This window comes from Canis aureus, chromosome 18 (genome assembly GCF_053574225.1).
Source record: "Canis aureus isolate CA01 chromosome 18, VMU_Caureus_v.1.0, whole genome shotgun sequence".
In the NCBI taxonomy this organism is placed as follows: domain Eukaryota; kingdom Metazoa; phylum Chordata; class Mammalia; order Carnivora; family Canidae; genus Canis; species Canis aureus.
Genome location: NC_135628.1, coordinates 36,756,548 through 36,778,587, shown reverse-complemented (window position 1 = coordinate 36,778,587; position 22,040 = coordinate 36,756,548).

Here is a 22,040-nt window from a genome sequence, read left to right as displayed (position 1 = left end):
GGTTATTTTTTTATCCTTAAGTTTGGAGATTTTTGTCACTGGTTGCTCAGTTGCTAGTTTTCCTTTGGGTTCTTGGACTATTTTCATATGTGTCATCTGTTCATTTGCACTAGAAGAATCACAATATGAAATGGGATTCTCTCAACATGGAAAAGGACTGACCTTCAAATGTGGGTGTAGAGTCTGAGATCTGCATGAGTTATCTCAAGCCCAGCACCAAGGTAACCTATACATGTAACCATTATAAGAGTAAATATAAATTATCACTAGATAGGTATCAATTATCTATGATATATTAAAGTCAATACCAAAGTTATTACTCATATTTTTCTCATGGAATATCTTTCTGGTAGAGATTAGTGCATGAGCATTTTAAGGCTATTACACATTCATTATTTTCACTTATATTTTGGTTACGTTACCTAGTGTTAAATGTATTCATACGATTTGGAGTAGGGAAATAAGAATTTTTCATTTACTCACATTTTCTTTGCTCTTTTAAAAATTTATTTCTCCTTGCTTGCTGCTCTTGGGGGAATGCTAGGTGTTTTGAGAGTGGAAACTTTCCCTTTTCACTACTGAGCTCAAGGAGCAGGGTACAATGAGACAGCAAATTCCATTATGGTGTTGCTGCTAATCAGGACAGACCTTGACAAAGGATATTTGATTATTATCTTAGCTCTATAATTACAAATTTTATTTAGCAAGAAATTATTTATCTCTCTTTAGAACCAGCTTTGGTAGTTGACTCTGTAACCTCTCGAGTTAAATCAATACACAGGTCTGACTTATTAAAGTCTATAGAAAAAGGAAGAAGCCCCCTTTAAAATTTTTAATGTATTTTCATGATTTATTTACTGAACTGTAACTAACATACAGTATTATATTAATTTTAGGTGTACAATATAATAACTCAACAGTTCTGTTCATTGCTCAATGCTCAAGATAAGTGTATTCTTAATCGCCTTATGTATTTCACCCATTCTCCCATCCACCTCCCCTTTGACAATGTCCAGTTTCTTCTCTGTATTTGAGTCTGCTTTTCTTTTTGCTCTCTCTTTTTCCTTTGTTCTCTTCTTTTGTTTCTTAAATTCCACATGAGTTAAATCACATGGTATTTGTCTTTCTCTGACTTATTTCACTTAGCAAAAATTACCTGATTTAAAATTAGTTTATCATTAATGTAACAAAATCCCACTCTCATTCCAGAAAAAAAAGTGATTTTCAAAGATTATATAACATCCAGAAAGAAAAATAAAACAGATATACAATTAAATTACAGAATTGAGAAAAATGACTATTTTCTTGTGTTTGTTACACTGTGGAATGATTTTTAAAAATATTTTTTGCCAGCATTACACAGACTCTCTGCCCACATTTGGAGAATTAATGCCTCAGATTATCCAACCTCAACAAATATGAAGCAACAAAGAAACAAAAAATAAACAAAAAGATAAATTGATAGTTTATTACAAATTGAATAATTTACATTTAAGCCTTCCCTTCCCACCCCAAGAAAGAGGACATGCACACATGTTTAAAGGATAAACAGGAGGCTAGAAAAGAAATATGTAATGCTTGGGACCCCCAAAACAGCAAGACCCAGAATATATAAAGAGTCTTGCATTTAGCAAGAGGGAAGCCCGTAGAAAAGTGGGCAAAAGATATATAGAGAGACAGTCTAAAGAAAAAGGAAACCTGTATGTCAATAAATGTGAAAAATATGTATTCTCAATAAAGAATAGCAAAATGTAAATAAGACACCAGTGAGATACTTTTTCAACTCCAGTAAAAAAGTCTGACAGTTTCAAGTATTGATGAACATATGAAAAAACAGTAGCTCTCCTACACATTGTAAACATAGATTGGTACAACCTCAATAGAAAGCCTTTTGGAAAACCTAATATAATTGAGGGTGCAGATAGCCTGCAATTCAGTGATTCTACCTTCAGTTATACATCCTAGAGAAAATCTTTCAAAAACAACCTGCCAACCACCAACACATAAATGGAACCGACCCATGGGTCCTCTCATATCTGCCTGATATCTGAGTGCAATTATCACACAAATTAACCCAGACCAGGAAAATTGTGAGGACTGATAAACGTGGTTTCAAGCCATTAAGCGTGGAGTAATTTGCACACAAAAAAGGCTAACATGTCCACTCATGTCTATGTTAGGATAATACCTCTATGGTAAAATAATACAGAATAATATTTTTCCCGTATGTGGCAAGATGGTTGTTTTGTTATTCTCTGTATGGCTAAAGAAACCAGAAAAATAGGTAAAAAGAGAAGTATATTTCCTTTTCCATACCAAAGAAATAGCTGAGCCTTTTCTGTCCTGAATGCGAGCCCTCTTGCATCAGATGTTTGGGGACCTTGGTATTTTGTGATCACAAGGAGAATTTGCTTTGTCTTCATTTTTTGAGAAAGGCTAGTTCTTTGAGTTGAAGTGGCTGAAGTGCCTAGATCTAGAAGGAAAAGAAAATTGTGTTAGTTTAGGTTATCCTAGAATGTCAGTGTATACTGAGAAAAGGAGTTGAGTACCAGATATTCATTAGGGAAGTGCAGAAAATAACAATAAGATAGAGGAGACGTGATTAGAGGAAGGGAAGGAGACTAATAAAAGTTTCATTACTCAGCCTGCTCCCACAGGGCACTTGGAGCTCAACCCTGTGCGGAAACTATGAAATGATACAAAACCCCTCTGCAGAGGGGTGGGGAGCTGGAGTATTTACACACATACCATCTCCGATGAGCTGAATGAAGCCTGTTCTAGTGGGAGGATAGTGTTAATTTCCTGCACTGTTCAGACTGTTATTTGGGAGAAAGGCTCTTTCTGGTTCCAGGAAGAAAACAAAATCCCTTAGGCACAGAAAATTTCGTTGGAGAACAATGAGAGAGAAATGGGTGGGACCTTATGGTCTACCTTCCAGGGTTCTTACAAAAAGTAGGCAAAGGAAAAGATTTCAGAGACTGGCCTATTTGCCCAGAGGTTGGTAAGTGGGTCCTGGGATGCATCCGGTTGCCATGGTTACCCTGAATCTACACCTTCAGGGCAGAGTAGAGGCTGATTCTGGATTTGCTCTGCTTGGCCTCTCAGACTACCAGGTTCTCAAAAGTTCATAGGCTGCAAAGAGCAGGCCCTAGGGCAGCCAGGTATAGCAGAAGGAGGAACAGAAGTTTCAACCTTGTAAGCTCTTTGAGACATTATTAGAGACAGAGATGCCCCACCACCAAATGATTATGGTTTTTATCTGATTTGGTGGGAGACATAATGCCTGAATGATTTAGGAAAACAAACCATGTAGAGTTTTCTGCACCTAAATGCTATGGAACAAATACTGCAATACTTGCAATGCATAGTATTGATATATTTTATATTACTAATATATGTGCAATATTTTATTTTTAAAAACAATTTATTTTTTAAATTATTTTTTAAAGATTTTATTTATTTTTTGAGAGAGAGAAGGAGAGAATGAGCAAGAAAGCACAAACATGGGGAGAGGGAGAGGAAGAGGGAGAAGCAGACTCCCTGCTAAGCAGGGAACCTGACACAGAACTCAGTCCCAGGACCCTGGGATCATGACCTAAACTGAAGGCAGATGGTTAACCAACTGAAACACTCAGGCACCCCTATGCAATATCATTTTAATCTAGTTGTTGTATTCTATTATAAGGATGTATCATAATATACTTAACCAGTCTCCTATTATTCAACATCAGTGTATTTTTAATTAAAAAAAAAAGATGATTATCCTGGAATTTTATCTGTGTGAGCTGTCTGAGAATTTTCTCAGAAGAAACCCCTAAAAGTGGAATTCTAGATAAAAGGTGTGCACAGATTGAGAATATGTTTCAAAACTGTCTTTCAGGATAGATATATCGATTTGTACATAATCCTAAAAGTTCTTGGGGTTTTAATGATGATGTGTAAGTAGCATTTCAAAGTATATATTACTTACATACAACTATTTCTGACTTCCCTGTCTTAATCTTATTTTTTAAGACAACAGTAAGTCATGAGTTTTCAGGACAAGTGTATCAAATAGTGCCAAATTTTTCTTCATTAAACAGCTGATATCCTTCCTGCTTTTGAGACATTACTGGAAACTTTGAAAGACACTTTTTTCTTTCATATTTAAGTTATCCAAACGCATTTGGTAAATTTTCTTGCTTTTCTCCAATATTAAATTCAGGTTTGATTTAATGTCAAGGAGTCACTAGAATTTTAGTTCTGTGACTCATTTTTTCCAGTTTTGTTTTTATTATTTTCTTGTTTATTTAGGTTTGATGATAGAGGACTGAAAAACAGAATTCTGTGTATATTATAAATTCCACTTGGTTGATTTACAACACCTCGAAATCCCGACAAGTAAATGGAAAATGAGAGAGATTGTATCTTTGATAAGATTAGTCTCATCAGGAAGTAATATTAAAATTGGCTTTCAGAATATAATCAAGCATTTGTCCGGTTATCTTTAATTGATCTGCTGTAAAAATGAGAGTGCAAATTGCAGATGAAATTGCAATGCAATGCATTACAAATCAAAGAAGAGGGTAAAATAAAGCAATAAAATAGGATGGGGATTTTTCTTTTCATCTGGGTACTCCTGGGCTACTTAGCATTTTTTGATATTGCTAGTGAGAGTAAAAATTCAATAGCTTAAAATGAATGTGCACTTTAAAACGAACCGAAAAGGAAAGTTCTCCCAGTTTTGGTTACTTTTCATTCAATAAGGGAATTCCTTGACAGACTGCTTGTTACTGCCTCATCTGACAGCATAGAGAAAACAGCTACTCGGGCAACATGGGTGAAGGAGGGGAAAGAGGGGATAGAAATTAATGAGCCTGAATCTCGCCAGTGCTATTACTCTCTTACTGCCTGTTACTAAGTTAGGCGTGTAGAGATGCCCATTTCTTTTGTAGCCAGAAATGCTCAGGGAAGCACATAAGTTCATGGATTTGGGCTTACAGAGACTGAATCTCATCTGTCTCTTATTTGATAAAGTGCAAACTCTTTAATCTCCTTGAGCCTCAGTTTTCTTGTCCATAATATGGGCAAAATAATAATATGGGCAAAATAATATACCCCATCAGGTAATTATGACAATTAACAAAGACAGAAATATATACATTGTCTGTATTTTTATGTGGTATTTATTAATTCTCCACAGAGAGTTATGGTATTTTAATTTGCTGTTTTTGCCACTATTCCTATTATTACTATTATCATTATTGTAGCACTTTGTTTTGGTTGAGGATTAGATCATTTACTAAAAAATGAATGTAGCATCCCACAGAATTAACCTTCCTACAAATCATACCTAAAGATAAATCCCAAATGATTTCTTTTTACTGTTGACTGTAGAATAGGCTTTTTCTTAGGTCTGTGGAAGAGGGATTCTTACTAAGATACTTATGTGTCTGTGTCATTGTCCAGAAACTTAGTACACAAATGTGAACATCTATAGAACTCATTCTTAGGGATGGATAGAATACAAAATAGTTCAGTGGTTACCAAAACTGGATGATGGTAAAAAATCACGTGGGACATTTTACGATATACAGAAACTGAGGTCCAATCCTAGACCTTCTGAATTAGAGTTCTCCTGTGGGTTGTCTGTATGATAGGGAACATTTATGATGATTAGATTTATGTGTCAACTGCTACTATATTTGAAGATCAATTTTTAGAATAGTTACTCCTTTAGTAAAGTGGACTAAATACATTCTCTCCCTCTTATGTCATTTAATATTAACTTGAGGATTAATTTTCAGAAATGCTATGAGGAATAAATGTGTTCTCTCCCTCCCCTTTTACTTTTCTAACAATGTGGATCTTAGAACTATTCTAGTCTAGTTCCCTCCAAATACAAGGATCCTACCACTCTTTCCTCAGTCAGCAAAAGGAATACATATCACTCTATGATGCATCGTATTTAGTTCAAAGAAATCCCTCCTCTTGGAGCTAAAAGTCATCTCTTTGTAACACACATTCACATAAATTGGGAAAATAATCCTCTGATGTGCATCTGTGTGTATATTTGGGATAATCTATTATCTAAAATCCAACAATTTACACAAAATGCTGGGAAATAAAATGCAGCTATCGTTTGTGGGAGAGGATATGAAAGAAGTCCAGTGCCTATTCTCTCTATTGGGTTTTCTTCATGCAGGCTGTCGTAGCTCTCTTTTCAGACAAAATTTGAAAAATTAAATGCCTACAAGCACCAAGTAGGTAGCCATGACTGAAGCAGGTGGAAACTATTGCAAAATGGTGTCCTTCATTGACTAAATTGAATTCTTTCTATATCTTTCTATTTGCAGATTATTTAAGTAGTGATAGTCTTTACTTCTCAGAAGGTGTTTGTATTCTTACAGTTTTCTTGAATACCACGGTCCTTTTGGTAGAGCTTTCTTTAATTTTTAAATTTTGATAGAGAGATGAGTCCAACAAATATTTTTCCCTGAACTCCACTTTAAGAAAAGTGACTGTGCAGGTGTGATGATAAACGGCAGCTGACACTGGGCTGCGGTATCTGGAGACAACAGAAGGAGTGAGGATGATGATGAATGGAAGAATTCATTTACTATCTCAGGAGAACAGCAGTGTCTTTGCTTACTGTTGCAGTGTAGGAATAAAGACTTAGTGTTTTTGGATCTGATATCTTTTTCTTTCAAGAGGTCTCCATATTTTTAAGAGATAAAAATTAATTTAAAAAGTTTATAACACATTGTCGGCTTATACAGTTCAGGCCAATCAAAACACTTTTGTGGGATAACATGTGGCCCCGATTGTACCTTCTAATAGCACCCACTCTAGGCTTTTAACTATTTCAAACATAAAAATAACCATAGATATTTAGCATTGATTCATAGTGATGCTGTGCAATATTTTTCTATGTTTAATAAAAATGGTATTTTAAATTTTGAATTCTTTATTGTTTTAATTTACACATTTCAAACATTTGGAAAAAATATTCACTCTATATAGAGTCACAGAATGCCAGTTTTAAGTGTTCTTAGAGAAACTTTCATCTCTTCATTTTGCAGATGAAGAAGCTGAGAAGTAAATGGAGTTGCTAAAAGTTAGGCATGTAGTTAGTGGTAGAGTCAAGGTTTGAACCCAGAATTCCTGAGTATCACTCAGCACTTCCCTATCTTTCTACTATCATGCCTTCAATTTCTTTATTAGTTTGCTTATTGTAAGTCCTGCATAATTAGATTCAATAGACAAAAATTTCCTTATGCAAATTTTTCTACTGATCTAGTCCATAGGGTGACATGTGCATGTAGTTGGCATTTAGCCAAATTTAAAATGACTTCCTAGATGTATGCTCTGATATAATGTTTCAACATAACTTAGATCAAGTGATAGCAGAAGTAAAATTAGCAAGCTGGTGTCTTTTTCTATATATTATTAAACAATTAGTTTTCTGCTCAGTTGATTATATTGGTCATTTGTCATTTTTGGATAGTAAAGCCTCAGGAATTGGGAAGTAAGACATGCATTGTGCTGCTTTTATTATTCTTAATTTTTTGTGGAATGCATGAAGAGTGATATTTCTTTGAGTCTTCTTTTTTTTGGGGGGGGTGTCTTTATTTTGACTTTGTTCAGAGCATTTGTTAGAACTCGTAAATTTCAGAACATTTTCCAATAGAATTCAGATTGTCTTGCCCAACCATAGTTAGGAAATAACAGGTGATAATGCAGCCATATAGTCTATTCAGAATCCGCTATTTCTTGGTGCTGAGAGATGCAGCCCAAATCCCATTTACAGTGTTTATTACCTCTCAGAATCTGTGAGCAAGCATCTTTCCTGGTCCTTTTACTTGTCTGTCTTGTCTATTGGCTATCCATTTTCCATTGTTGTCCCAAGTTGGCTGCCAATGGTACATTTCTCAGCCACTTAATAACTTTACTTAGACAGATTTATAAGAAGCCAAGTGCTGTCAAGTCCCTGAGATGTATAGATTGAGGCTTTCTTCCTCTCCTCCACCCCTTCCAACTTTGCAGTATAAGTCTGTCTCCTTAATAGCACTTTGGTCTTAATAGACTGTGTCTCTCAGGGTCCGGCATCAGCTGCATTGTTGGAGCATGGCTTATGCTCATCTCTTCTGAGCTAGACTGCAGTTAAATAGGAGCAATTTATTTCTGGTGTTGTCAATATTACATTTCATGAACCTGAAACTCATTACATTTTTTTCCAAATTACCTTGCTTGGCTTTGTAAGGGCATTTTGTATTTGCCACAGATCATTCTTTTAGATTTGGAAAGAACTGAAACTTTTTGTTACACTTCTGATTGGGTGTCATTTAAGCTAAGGGTGGGCAGAAGAAAAGCATAGCTTTTGACTATAGAAACTGCACTTGCCATGCTCAATCACAAGGATAGTGGCTGTGGAGCTTCTAGCTCATGGTGTGATGGAAGGAAAAGAAAGAACCTTTTACATTAAGAAGTTTACAGTAGTATAAAGACAGGGAATGATTTTTCAGAATGAATTTAAGAAATACATCTGAAGGGCAGGTATGATTATAAAGGACAGTATCTTAGTGGATATTGCAATACTGGATTCAGAATGCTTTGCTTTTTCTCTTACATACATTTTGTGTGGCATTGGATTATCTGTATGTTCCTCTAAGAGCAGGAGTTGACAAACTAAAGTACATCACTGTTTACGTATGGAAATAGCTAAGAAGTTTTATATTTTTTAAATGGTTAAAAAATCAAAAGACTAATTTTTCATGACATGTAAATGTTACATGGAATTCACATTTCAGTATCCATAAATAAAGATATATTGGAACACAGCCATGCTCTTACTTACTTATTAGACCTGTGGCTGTTTTCATGCTATAACAGCAGTGTTCAATAGATGTGACACAGACTGTTTAGTCTACAAAGTCTACAATATGCACTCCTTGTTTCTTTATGGAAAACGTTTGCCAGTCCCTGTTCTAGAATGCAGTACGGGACAACCATACATATTTTTTTCTTTTCTTCTCCCCATACCACTGCTTAGGGGGAATCCTGATAATAGGAGCTACAAAGTCAAGGCTGGCTCTCTGCCCAGTTGGAGTTGTGTCAATGAAATGATTTAAGGATACAGCAAAGTTTCCTCTACCCACCAATATCTCATTTGGTGTTCTGTCAAGATACTTCTATCCTTGTCTGATCTGAGTCATTCTTTGAGCTCAATGTCCAGAGGTGATGGAAAAGGTCATTATTTACTGAAGACTACAAAAACAGTATTTTAGAGTGGAAAAAGTCCTAGAGTGGGACTCAAGAGACATGGGATCTAATTAGGATTCACCAACGAATGACTCAGCTACATGCACTTGAGCAAGGTGTTTGAGTTTTTCAGTTTTCTCATCTACAAGACCTTTAACCACAAGGTCTGTTTTAACTTGGAAGTTTGATTCCTTATTTCCCAAGGTCTGAGAGGGAAACCTCAAGCATTATTTGAACTTCTCTCATTACTATGATTGAATTTACTACCTAAATGAATTGTTACTATGCAAAGATGTAGATATTTTGTTCCCTGTTGCATCTTATTCATCACCCTAAAATCAATGCCTAGTGCAAAGAAGATGCTTAATCATGACTTTTGGATTAGTGGATAAGTGAATACATAAATGAAATGATATAATAATCATAACATGCTAAGGCTATCTAGCACCATGTCTCTTGGAGCTTTATGTATTTTTTTACTGAATTCTATCTTTATGATTTGTCTTCTTATTTAAAATCTTATACTTGAGAACTGGGAATGAGCACACTCTTTTCCTATATTTCTCACAACCATTCTTAGCTTAGATTCTCAGAATGGACTTACACAGGCTTTGCTTACACAGAACAAACCAGTCAATTCAGCTAATATACTAGACCCTCAGCAGAACTGCCTCTGCCAGGTAGGCTGAATTCCCAAAAGAGAGTGCTAGAAAACTTAGAGGGCTGAAAAGTAGCTGGGGAACACTGAGTCAGAAGAGAAAGCATCTAGTTTTTGTGTCAATCCCCAAATTTAACAACTTTCACTAATAAACTTTTACACTTCTCAAATTTGTCCAATACATGTCGAGGTATTAATGAACATATGTTAGTTTTGTAGTTTTCTGCACTAAGAAGCTCCTATAGTTCCAGTTTTTTTGAATTTCAAAGGGCTCCTGATTTCTAAACAGCAGCTGATCATGTTTAAGGAAGCAAATACATAGACTTTATCATTAAGAAGTTCATAGTTTTGTTTTAAGCCTTAAGAAATAACAAATATTTATAAATGGGCTTCCCATTGAGAATGTTTACCTTGAGAAAGGAGCTATTGTAAAGGAGCCTCCTTTATTATAGGGTGGGTTTTTTGTTAATTCTATAGAATAGTACCTTTAAATATTAGCTTTCTAGATCTAGAAAAGTAGAAAAAGCTGTTAATGTGTGTTGGCCTAACACTTAACTTCACCAAATTATGAGAATTTAATAAAGATGTTTCTTAGCCAAGCAACAGTAGCATCTCATAAATACAATTAGGTAAATACAAATATTTGCAGAAGACATGCTTATTTATCCTAATTGCCCTGTGGTTTCAAATGCAATGGCTCTTGAGATGGTGACACTCATTATAAGAGTAGAATGGGCAAAAAACAAGCCAAAACAAAATTTAAAATACACCTAAAATTATTCTGTCTTCAAAGCTAAATGGTATCAATGTAATCTATAAGTGTGTCATAATGCTCTTTGCTAAAAATCACTATGGATTAATGGTCAGAATAAAGAGCTATTTGTTTTTTTGTCAGAGTGTACCTAACATTCATGTATAAATCAAAGATTATAAAATATGAAGAACAACTTTGGATCTCCCTTTAACTAAGAATCCCAGTTTGTAGATGCATTTAGTAGAGTTGATGTGTGGATAAAGAGGGAAAGATGGTATCTCATCCAGATGGGTATTTCTCTGTTTACTCTGTTTTTGTTTTTTCTACTGAAATAGAAATAGCTGTTCTATGTATTCTTATACATGTAAGAGATAGGGTAAGAAGACCTAGTTGTCTTTGTAAGTCAGTTTTTGATAGGTCTCATTTTAAAGACTTCTATAGAATTTCTTTCTCCATTACATTTCTGTGTCAGCAATCATTTAAGTAAATTTTCTCTTTCCACATTTAAAGACTCTAGTTCTTTACCTAATTCAAATGTTTATAGCAAAGGTGGAGTGAATTAGGATGATGCTCTTTGATTTTGATATCATCATGTTGATACCAAAATAATTGTGTTTATTGTAGGCACATGGATGCCACAATTAATGATGAATAAAAAGCCTTGCCAAAGAACAGCAGATTATGACAATGGCTAGTGTTTATTGAGACTTCAGTGTGTCAGATTTAGTTCTAAGTAATTTGAAAGTTAGAACATTTATATTCAGAATATTCCTGTGAAATAGATATTCATCATCCTTTGTACTCACAGATGAGGAAATGGAGTGTTTAGGCATTTGCCAGTGACACATCCAGAAAGTGACCGTGCTAAAATTTGAACCCAGGGAATCCCACATGAAAGTTCACGTTCCATGTAATTTGTTTCTTTTTAGACGTATTTTTGAACATACTATTTTGTCACAAAAATACTTTTAATTTATTAAACTCAACTTCCATAGTTATATTTTCCAAAATCTGTTCCCTGGAACAGAGGTTCCCTGGGGTAGTAACTCATATTAGTGGTCATGCCTGAATATGGTTGGGAAGTGATGGCCTGAACAGTAAATTCAATTTCTCTTATGCAGGCCTTCTCAGGACTTTTGCTCTCCTAATGCACACTGCAGTTAGTGTTTAAGACTAGGAGAGCATGCAGTGTTTTCCTCTCCTGATCACATTTTGAGAAATGCTTTCATATTAATTTTAGTCTATAGAGCGGCATCTCCTGATAGGCTAGCCATGTGGCTATTTAAATTTAAATTAATTGAAATTAAATTTAAAGCACAATTACCTTAGGTGCATTAATCACATGTTAAGTGTTTAATAACCACAAGTGGCTAATGACTACTGTGTTGGGGGGTGCAGATGTAGAATATTTCCATCTTCACAGATATTTCTGTTACCACTGCAGTTGACTTCCATGCCTGAGTCTCTGGATAGATGGGAATAATACTTTGTTAGTTGATTAAATGACACAGCCAGACAACAGTGGCCCATAAAAATGAATCTAGAAATAAAAACAGTGCCTTTTGAATGACTTTAGTTTTTTACTGAAAATGGATCTTTTGGTCAAAGTAGAACTGTAGTATTTATGAATCACTAACTTTTGTATCTATGGCACAATTTAAAGATTTTAGGGCTTGAAATTTAAATAAATATAAACAGCAAAATAAATAGGGGAAAACATTGAAGAAAAGATAGATTAGTAATTGATCTTGAGAGCAAGAAGCTATTTGATAAAGCAATTAATATAAGACCAACTTTCACATCAGAGTGGCATTAATGGGGGAATGGTAATAGACTAGATCTAGGGCTGCCTTTGGTGAATTACCCAATAATTCTGAAAGCAGTGTGTTCTTTAGGAATCAGGCAGGCAAAGTAAGTAAAAAAGGAGAGGGAAGGGAAATAGAACAGGGATTGGTATAACACAACAGGGACTTTCCCAAATCAGGATTTCTAATTTGGTTGCCAGTGTGTCACATCTGAATTATAACTTCCCTGTAGTAAATGGAAATAAAAAAATGATGCCATATTCATTAAAATGAATAGGGAAAGTATTTGGAGTTATGGGACAAGTAATATATTTATAGTACCATACCTGGGTAACTACAAAGCAAGTCATTGCCACCATCTAGAGGTGGCTGCTCTGAATTGCAAGTACACCATCCGATAAAACCAGTTTCAGAAATTTTTTTTAAAAAAGATTTTATTTATTTATTAATGAGAGACACAGACACACATACAGAGGCAGAGACACAGGCAGAGGGAGAAGCAGGCTCCATGTAGGGAGCCCGACGCGGGACTTGATCCTCAGGCCCTGGGCTGAAGGCAGGCGCTAAACCACTGAGCCACCCAGGGTACCTTGTTTCAGAAATTTTTTAAGCGAGTATCTGCAAACATCTATAATGTTTGGTAGTGTTAAATGTGATCCACATTAATGAAATTTAAAAATGCTTTCAAGATTGAGGATTTATTTAAAAGACAAGGAATAAAAATATGTTCATACAAAAACCCCTGCACTTCATAGTAATAGAGTCATAGAGTAGTTTATACTTTTTTGAGTCTGCTTTCTTGATCTCAAAATTATATTTGTGAGATATACTTATTATTATTCCATCTAGTGGTGGGTAATTGGTTCATTTTCATTGCTATATAATATTAAATTGTATTTCATACAAATATACCTCAATTTATATATCCATTCTACAGTTGATAAACTCTTGGGTTGTTTCCAATATTTGATATTATGCATAATGATGCTATGAATATACTTGTTGTTTATATACATTTTATATACACAAATGATGCCGTTCCTGGAGTGCAATTACTGGGTCCAAATGTGTGTGTTTATATCTTATTGATACTAACAAAAAGTTTTTCAAAATGATTGTACACATTCCTTGCAACTCTCAGAAATGTGTGAGAGCTCCAGATGCTCCACATCTTTTCAATCACATAGTATGGACAATCCTTTAAATTTTAGCCATTCTTATGTGTGGTGATGTTTTATACTGCTTTAAATTTTTTCATCTCTCACATCACTGATGAAGTTGAGAACGTACTCATATTTATTGGCCATTCAGATATCTTCTTTCTTGACATGGCCATTCATTTTTTTTCCCATTATTTTCCCATTTTTTTTCCTACTGGATCAATTATCTTTTCCTTACTGATTTATTAGAATTTTTATATACCCTCAATATGAGTCTTTTATCCACTAAAGATGGAGTCCTAGAGATGGTAATATACAACTTTGCCTTACTAAAAGTTCATTATTAATGATACCTTTATGTTTAATGTAATGACATTAGAACATTTTAATATCATTTATCTCCATCCTGACTTATATGCCATTGCTGTCTTGCATTGTCATTCAATATATAGCTTATTTTTTATTTTTATTTTTTAATTTTAAGCCAATTTTAGTATATAGTTTAGACACCACAATACATTGTTGTTATTGAATACATAGTTAAGAATCATTTTGATTTGCCCATATATTTTATCATTGATTTACTTTTTATTACATCTTGCATTTGGAGGTCATATTCTTTATGAATAACAATACATCTTGAACATCTTTTAGTTGATGGTGATACATTTTCTGTTTTTGATTGTCTAAAAATAGTTTTTGTCTTCATTGTAAAAAGTTATTTTAACTAATTATAGAATTATATATTAGTTTTGTTTGTATCGTCTTTTAGTACACTAAAATATCAATCTGTTTTTTTCTGGCTTCTATAGTTTCCATTAAGAAATTGTTTTTAGGGATCCCTGGGTGGCGCAGCGGTTTGGCGCCTGCCTTTGGCCCGGGGCGCGATCCTGGAGACCCGGGATCGAATCCCACATCGGGCTCCTGGTGCATGGAGCCTGCTTCTCTCTCTGCCTGTGTCTCTGCCTCTCTCTCTCTCTGTCTGTGACTTAAATAAATAAATAATAAATAAAATAAAAAAAAAAAAAGAAATTGTTTTTATTATATTTTTGCTCCTTTGAAACATTTTGTCTTTTTTTTCTGTAGTTATTTTTATATTTTCTCTATATCTTTGTGTTTTAGCACTTTTACTATGATAATGCTTAGATGTTTTAATTTCATTTATTTATTTATTTAAAAGATTTTATTTATTTATTCATGAGAGACACACAGAGAGCGAGGCGGTGACAAAGGCAGAGAGAGAAGCAGGCTCCATGCAGAGAGCCTGATGTGGGACTCAATACCAGGACTCCGGGATCATGCCCTGGGCTGAAAGCAGGTGCTCAACTGCTGAACCACCCAGGCGCCCCTTAACTTCATTTAAAAACATTAACTTTATTTTTAAACATAATTTTTAAACATTATTTAAGGTTTTGTTTATATTTATCTCATGTAAGGCTCAGAACAATTCTTGAATGACTTGGTTTTAGATTTATATAAGATTTAGAATACTTTCTACTTTTTTCTCTTCAAATATTGCTCTGCCTTATTCTCTTTTCCTTCTAGGATTCCAATTATACATATGTTGGCAGTTTTAACTACATACATGTATCTTTTAAGCTCTTTTATATATTTTTCCATTCTTTTATCTATCTGGGATAGATTTTTTCTTATTTACTTTCCAATTTTCAAATTCTCTCAAGTTATGTCTATCAGTCTGTTAAACCTATACTATATATTTAGTACTTACGTGCTTTTCAGTTTTAGAATTTCATTTGATTCTTTTCTAGTTTATAGTTTTCTCTAAATTCTTCATATTTTCTTCTAATTCTTGAAATGTATGACTTATATTTAAAGTAATGTCCTAAAATTCCATTATATGGCCTTATTTTGTTTACATCAGTAATTTTCTTGGTTTTTCAATTGTGCTTTAATATACCATGTTTATTTATTTATGGCATGCCCAAAACTGCATGTGAAAAATCATATAGCTATTTTTCAGCTCTTGGTGAAATTATATTCATCCAGGAAGGACTAATTTTTGCTCCTGAAAGATAGGCTTCAGACACATGTAGTCACACAGATTGTATCAGTACAATCAGGATATTGAGGTAATTTGATTCTGGATTTCACTCTCTAATAGTGCTCAGTATATTTCTGGTATACAGTATTCCTAGACCAGTCCTTCATGGTCAGAATTCAGTGTGTTGTATGTTTATCAGAATCTTATTTTCTTTATTGCTCTTGTAAGCCCACTGAATGCAGTGCTTAGTTTCTCAGCACTTCAGCTGACATTTTGATACAGCAAATGCCTGAGTGTCAAAATAATTGCCAAGCTTAGACTACTGGTTTTATTTCCTCTCTTTCTTCTTGGTCCTGCTAATTCTTTTTATGTTGGTAGCCTTTTGGTGCTTATTAGGCAGAGTTAAAAAGAAAAAAAAAAACGGTCCAGTTTTTCCAGTTGCTATTGTGAGATAGTTTGTCCAAAACAATGTAGTCTGCCATTGTCAAAAGTAGAGATCCTCTACTATATTTCTTTTAGTTTCTTTCTTATTCTTTATTTATATTTTATAGCCTCACCCTTTTCACCTTTGCTCTCAATATCTTCTCTATATTTGTTAAGATATCAATTGTTTTTTTAATTCATTTCAAGTTTTTATCTGTGTCTTGCACTGTTTCTGTTTCATCTCAATTTCGAATCCCTACTTACTTTTATTTTCTGCTTGTCCCTATCTTTCACAGTGGAGGCCTTTGTCAAACATATGGTGATTTGTGTGATACTTATATTTAAGAATGATAAAATATATTCCTATTAAATGTTCTGTTTGTGGGGTTGGGGCTTTATACTGGTCAGTTTTGTTAAACGACTATCACCTGTTTTGCTGGATGGATGACTTCTTTATGTCAATATATATAGTGCTTTCCCTTGGGACCTGGGGAAAAGCCTCAGATAGACTGCCTATTATGTATCTGTCAGGTTGCTCATGTTCATGGAGCTACACAGTGCCAGCAGATTTCAGAACTTATCACTTAACATATTGATTTTCACTCTATTCCCTATTTTTAAGATAGCTTATTTTCTGCCCTTCGTCACCCTCTAGTGTACTTGCTATTCCTAAAGCTTAAAATTCTTTGACAAAGTTTCTCAAAAAAAATCATAGATTTTACTATGGTGTGAGGGAAGAGTATTAGCATGGCTTTTTGACAAGTGAAGTGGAGACTGGGGTGGGGGAGGTGGCAGTAGGTCATTCTATAAATTTTCAACCCATCCTCTCATTTGCAATTCTATATTTCACCAATCCACTGGGCTTTTAGTGTTTCCAACATGAATTAACAGCTTTTTACAGTGAAAGTATAGGAAAAAAAGATAAATTAATGTGTTAAGTACAACAAAGTTCCCAAGGATTCATTATTTGTCCTTTCGTGTGTGTGTGTGTGTGTGTGTGTGTGTGTGTGTGTGTAATACCTAGCCAAGTGCTAGCTATAGGTTAGATAGTTGTTTTGGTTGACCAAATGACTCTGGAAAATTTGTAAGTTTAAAAAGAAATCTTAGAATAATGTTGAGGAATTAAAATCATGTATTTGCAGAAGCACTTGTAAATTACCTTACATAACACATATGTTAATTTTAGGGGCTATTTACATTATAAGTATTTCATTGGGTATAATATGCACAATTGGGAACACTCTTTACAATCGTGAACAAAAAATTCATTGGACATACCAAATAAAAGTCTGGACTCAGAAAATTAATGTAGAAAAATCATGGAATGTGTTAATGTAGATAAATACTTGGCAGTTTTAATGAATCAAAATGATTCTACCAATTGGTCATATGACACGACCTAATAGAGTCATCAGAGGGACTGTACATGGAGGAATTAGAGAAAGGAGTATAAAAATTTGGACTCTGATAGTGAGCAGGAAGGACAGTATCAATATTACTTCACAATCGAAGAGCAGAGTTTCATAGGGTTTCATGTTTTAGTTTAACTGCCATATATTTTGTAATTGAGGTTATTGCCATTACTCTTTTATTTAGTTATTTCCTTAGAAGTTATAGATACAAGGATTAAAATATCCTCAGTCCTGGAAGAGAGTAACATTTCATTTGGTCTGAAATCTTATCCTACTCCGAAGTCATATGTAAATGGCCTGGGGTAAAGGATTACTAACTGATACTTCCCAAGCCAGGCATTGGTGAAGCATTGCACTGAGGTGGAAAGGACATGGACTCTGAAATCAGGCTGACTTAAGTTCACATATGAGTAGGACCACTCATTCTATTTTCTTAATCATTTCAGTCTTAGCATTGAAATGGAATAATGATATTCACTTCAGAACAAGAAATAGTATTTGCAAAATCAGTTTAACACCTAGTTAATATTTAGTAGAAATTAGCAGCTGTGATTTTAACCTGATCCCTACTTTTCACTTTAGCTTCCTCTCCTGACACTGTTTACTCCTAACACATTCTTCTGCCATACAGAATTTAAAATTTCATGAATATTCCAAGTATTTTTTTTTACTTGTGAGTTGTTTTCCTTCTCCTCTACATGTAACTTTGCTTGGCTAGATCCTGCTATTCCTTGAGGTCTCAATTTAGATACCACTTTCTCAGAGATCCTTCCCTAAACCTCCAGATTAGGTTCAGTGCCCCTTCTCTGTATGTTCTTACAAAACCCAATCATGTACTTTTCACACTGTGTTAAAGCTGCCTATTTACTCATCTATCTTTCTTACTACACTGTAAGAGAGTAGAGACTATGTCTTTTTTTACTGTTAAATTCCCAGGGCCTATTACTAAGAGGGGACTCTATAAAACTTACTGAATAAATGACTGAATGTTTCCTAGGGATTCATTCACAAATGTGGCACAACTGATAAGTAGAATTTTTAGTTTAGTGGACATAGCATTACAGAGATGGAAAAACACATTACACAAGTAGGTATATTGTGGGTCATTGAAGTACAATTATTACAGGGGCTATGAAGAAAAATAATGGTAGGAATTAAAGCTCATAACAGGAAATCTATCAGAGGATTGTCAGTCTGCTATGGCTAATCTTATATGTTAACTTGACTAGTCCATAGTACCTAATATTTGGTCAAACACTAGTCTAGGTATTGCTGTAAAGTATTCTTTAGGTGATATTAGTCTTTAAATCAGTGGACTTTGAGTAAAAGAGATATCCTTCATATATGGGTGGACCCCATTCAATCAGCTGAAAGTCTTGTTAAAGAACCCCTCAGATACCCAAGGAAGAAAGAGTTCTGCCTCTAGATGTCTGTGAACTCAAGACAACATAAACTATTTGTTGGGTTTCCAGTCTGTCTAGAAAATTTTGGATTTGTCAGCCACCACCACTCTATGTCCTTAAAATAATCTTTTTATACGCACACATCTTTTTGGCTGTTTCTCTGGAGAACAAAACTATATATGGCCATAGGAAGACAACATTGAGGAAGTGACGTTTGGTTTGAACATTGAAAGAGAAGGAATTAGTAATGGAGGGAGTAAAAGCCACATTCAACAGAAGGAAAAACATCCAAGGGCCTTCAAGTGGGAAGATACCAAATCTTCAAAGAATGAATGCAGAGAGTGAGGGGATTGCCATGAAAGGTGCTGGATAAGGTGAGCAGAGTCAGGTTATGTAGAATTGGTCCTGTATTTGGAGAAAGTTCACAGAAAACCATTTTTTAAAAAGATTTTATTTACTTATTTATTCATGAGAGACACAGAGACACAGGCAGACAGAGAGGGAGAAGCAGGCTCCGCACAGGGAGCCCAATGTGGGACTGGATCCCGGGTCTCCAGGATCACGCCCTGGGCTGAAGGTGGCACTAAACTGCTGAGCTGCCCAGGCTGCCCAACAAAACCCATCTTTATTTGTATTTGACAATAATCATTAAAGTACTTTATAAAATTAGATCTATATACATTGGTATTAGCCATAATTTAAATCATCTGTACCCTTTTCTTCTCTCCTTTAATGGAATGATCAAGAGGGAACAGTGACTTGCTTTTTACTACCCAAACTCAGGCGCATACTGGGAAAAGTAATGGAAACAAATCCCATGAAGCACAAATAGATGTTTGAAAATGTGAGAAAAGATCAAATATCTGCTACATTGAATCAAAACATCAGTAAAACATTAGCAGAGCTTGAATGAGCCTGACAAAAGTTCACAAAACAATTCACTTGAGATAATGAGAAGGAAGTTCATGTGTGAGGCAGGCAGAACGAGATTCATATTATTTAATATTCCTTAGTTATTGTACTTAAAAAATACAATTTGGCCTTATCCTAAAATGTCAGTGCACATTTTTGTAAATTTCACTGCACATCTATTCATTGTGTAGCTTCCTTTAGAACTTTTAATGCTTTGTATATGTTCTCAGTATTGTGAAATATTTCTGAAACCATACCTATAGAGTGTTAAAGAAGAAGGAAAAAAGCGGAAGGGTAAAAGAAAAAAAATAAAGCAAAAAGAATTGAAACAGTTTTATTATAGATACATTTACAATAATCCAAATATCAAAAAAATCAATATATTTTAAAGGAAAGGATATGAAAGCAAAGGAACATATTAAGCGTATTCTATTTTTCTAAGTCAATATTTCATAGTTAAAAAGTTGAATGTGAGAGTGGGAGAATGAATTCTTTAGGATAAAGCTGAACATAAGCTACTTTTTTTTTCTAAGAACTTAGTAAATAACCTTATATAGGAAGTGCATTAATTTCTGCATCTTGTGGAGAGGCCCAAGCAGTTGCAGTGACAGCAAAGAGGAGAGGGTAGGGATGGCCAGGACCCACCATTAGTCAAATGGTCAATGCCTTGGGAGCAGAAATGGCTGTCCAAATCTGGGTGGTAAATGAACTGAGGATATAACAATGAAATGTTAATTTTCAATCAGTTGTACATTGGGCCATGGAGTTAATTTAATTTAAAGAGGTATTTGCATTTTGTCCAGATATATTGAGTTATAACTGAAATATAACATTACGTAAATTTAAGATAAATAGTATAATGACTCAATATACATATAATAGTGAAATGATTACCACAGTAAAGTTAGTTACCATATCTCTTATTACCTCAGAGTTACATCGTGTATGTGTGTGTGTGTGTGTGTGTGTGTGTGTTTGGTGAGAACACTTAAGATCTATTCTCTTAGCACATTTCAAGTATACAATAAAGTATAACAATTATAGTCACTGTTCTGTATATTAGGATCCCCAGAACTGATTCATCCTATAATTGAGAGTTTGTACCCTTTAACCCACATTTCCCCATTTTCTTCTCTCCCCAGCCCCTGGGAACCTGAGTTCATATGAGTTATATGAGTTCAACTTCTTTAGATTTCACATTTAAGGGACACCTGTCTGGCTCAATGGTTGAGTGTCTGCCTTTGGCCCAAGGTGTGATTCCGGAGTCCTGGGATCGAGTCCCACATCAGGTTCCCTGCAAGGAGCCTGCTTCTCTCTCTGCCTCTGTCTCTGTCTCTCTCTCTCTGTCTCTCATGAATAAATAAATAAAATCCTTCGAAAAATCCACATTTAAGTGAAATCATATAGTATTTGTCGTTCTCTGTCTGACTTATTTCACATATTAAAATGCCCTTAAAATTCATCCATGCTGTCACAAATAGCAGGATTTTTTTTCTTTTTCTTACAGCTGAATAATATTTCAGTGTATATATCATATTGTCTTCATCCAATGATGGATGTTTCTATGTGTGAATAGAAATGGTGAATAATTTGGCAATTGTGAATAATGCTGTACTGAACTTGGAGGTGCAGATATCTCTATGAGATGATTTTGTCTCTTTTAATATATACCCAGAAATAGGATTGCTGAATCATATGGCAGTTTTGTATTTTTAATTTTTGAGGAACTACCATACTGTTTTCTATAGTGGCTGTGCCAATTTACATTCCACCAATAGTGCATAAGGATTTCCTTTTCTCTGCATCATCACCAACACTTAATATCTCTTGTCTTTTTTGTCACGCAATTCTAAAAGGTGTGAGGTGATGTCTCATTACAGTTTTGATTTGCATTTTCCTGATGGTTAGAGATGTTGAGTACCTCTCTATACCTGTTGGCTATTTATTTGTATGTCTTCTTTGGAAAATTGTCTATTCAGATCCTTTGGCATTTTTTAAATCAGGTTACTTGTTTGTTTTTTGCTATTGTATGACTGCCTTATGTATTTTGGATATTAACTCCTTATCAGTCATATAGTTTTCTCATATTTTTCTGTCATTCTACAGGTTGCCTTTTCATTTTCTCGATTGTTTTTTTTTTCTCTTGCAGAAACTTTTTAGTTTGATACAATCTTACTTATTGCTTTTGGCTTTTATTGCTTGTGCTCTGGGTGTCATATGCAAAAAAATCATTGCCAAGATTGATACTAAAGAGCTTTTTGCCTAGGTTTT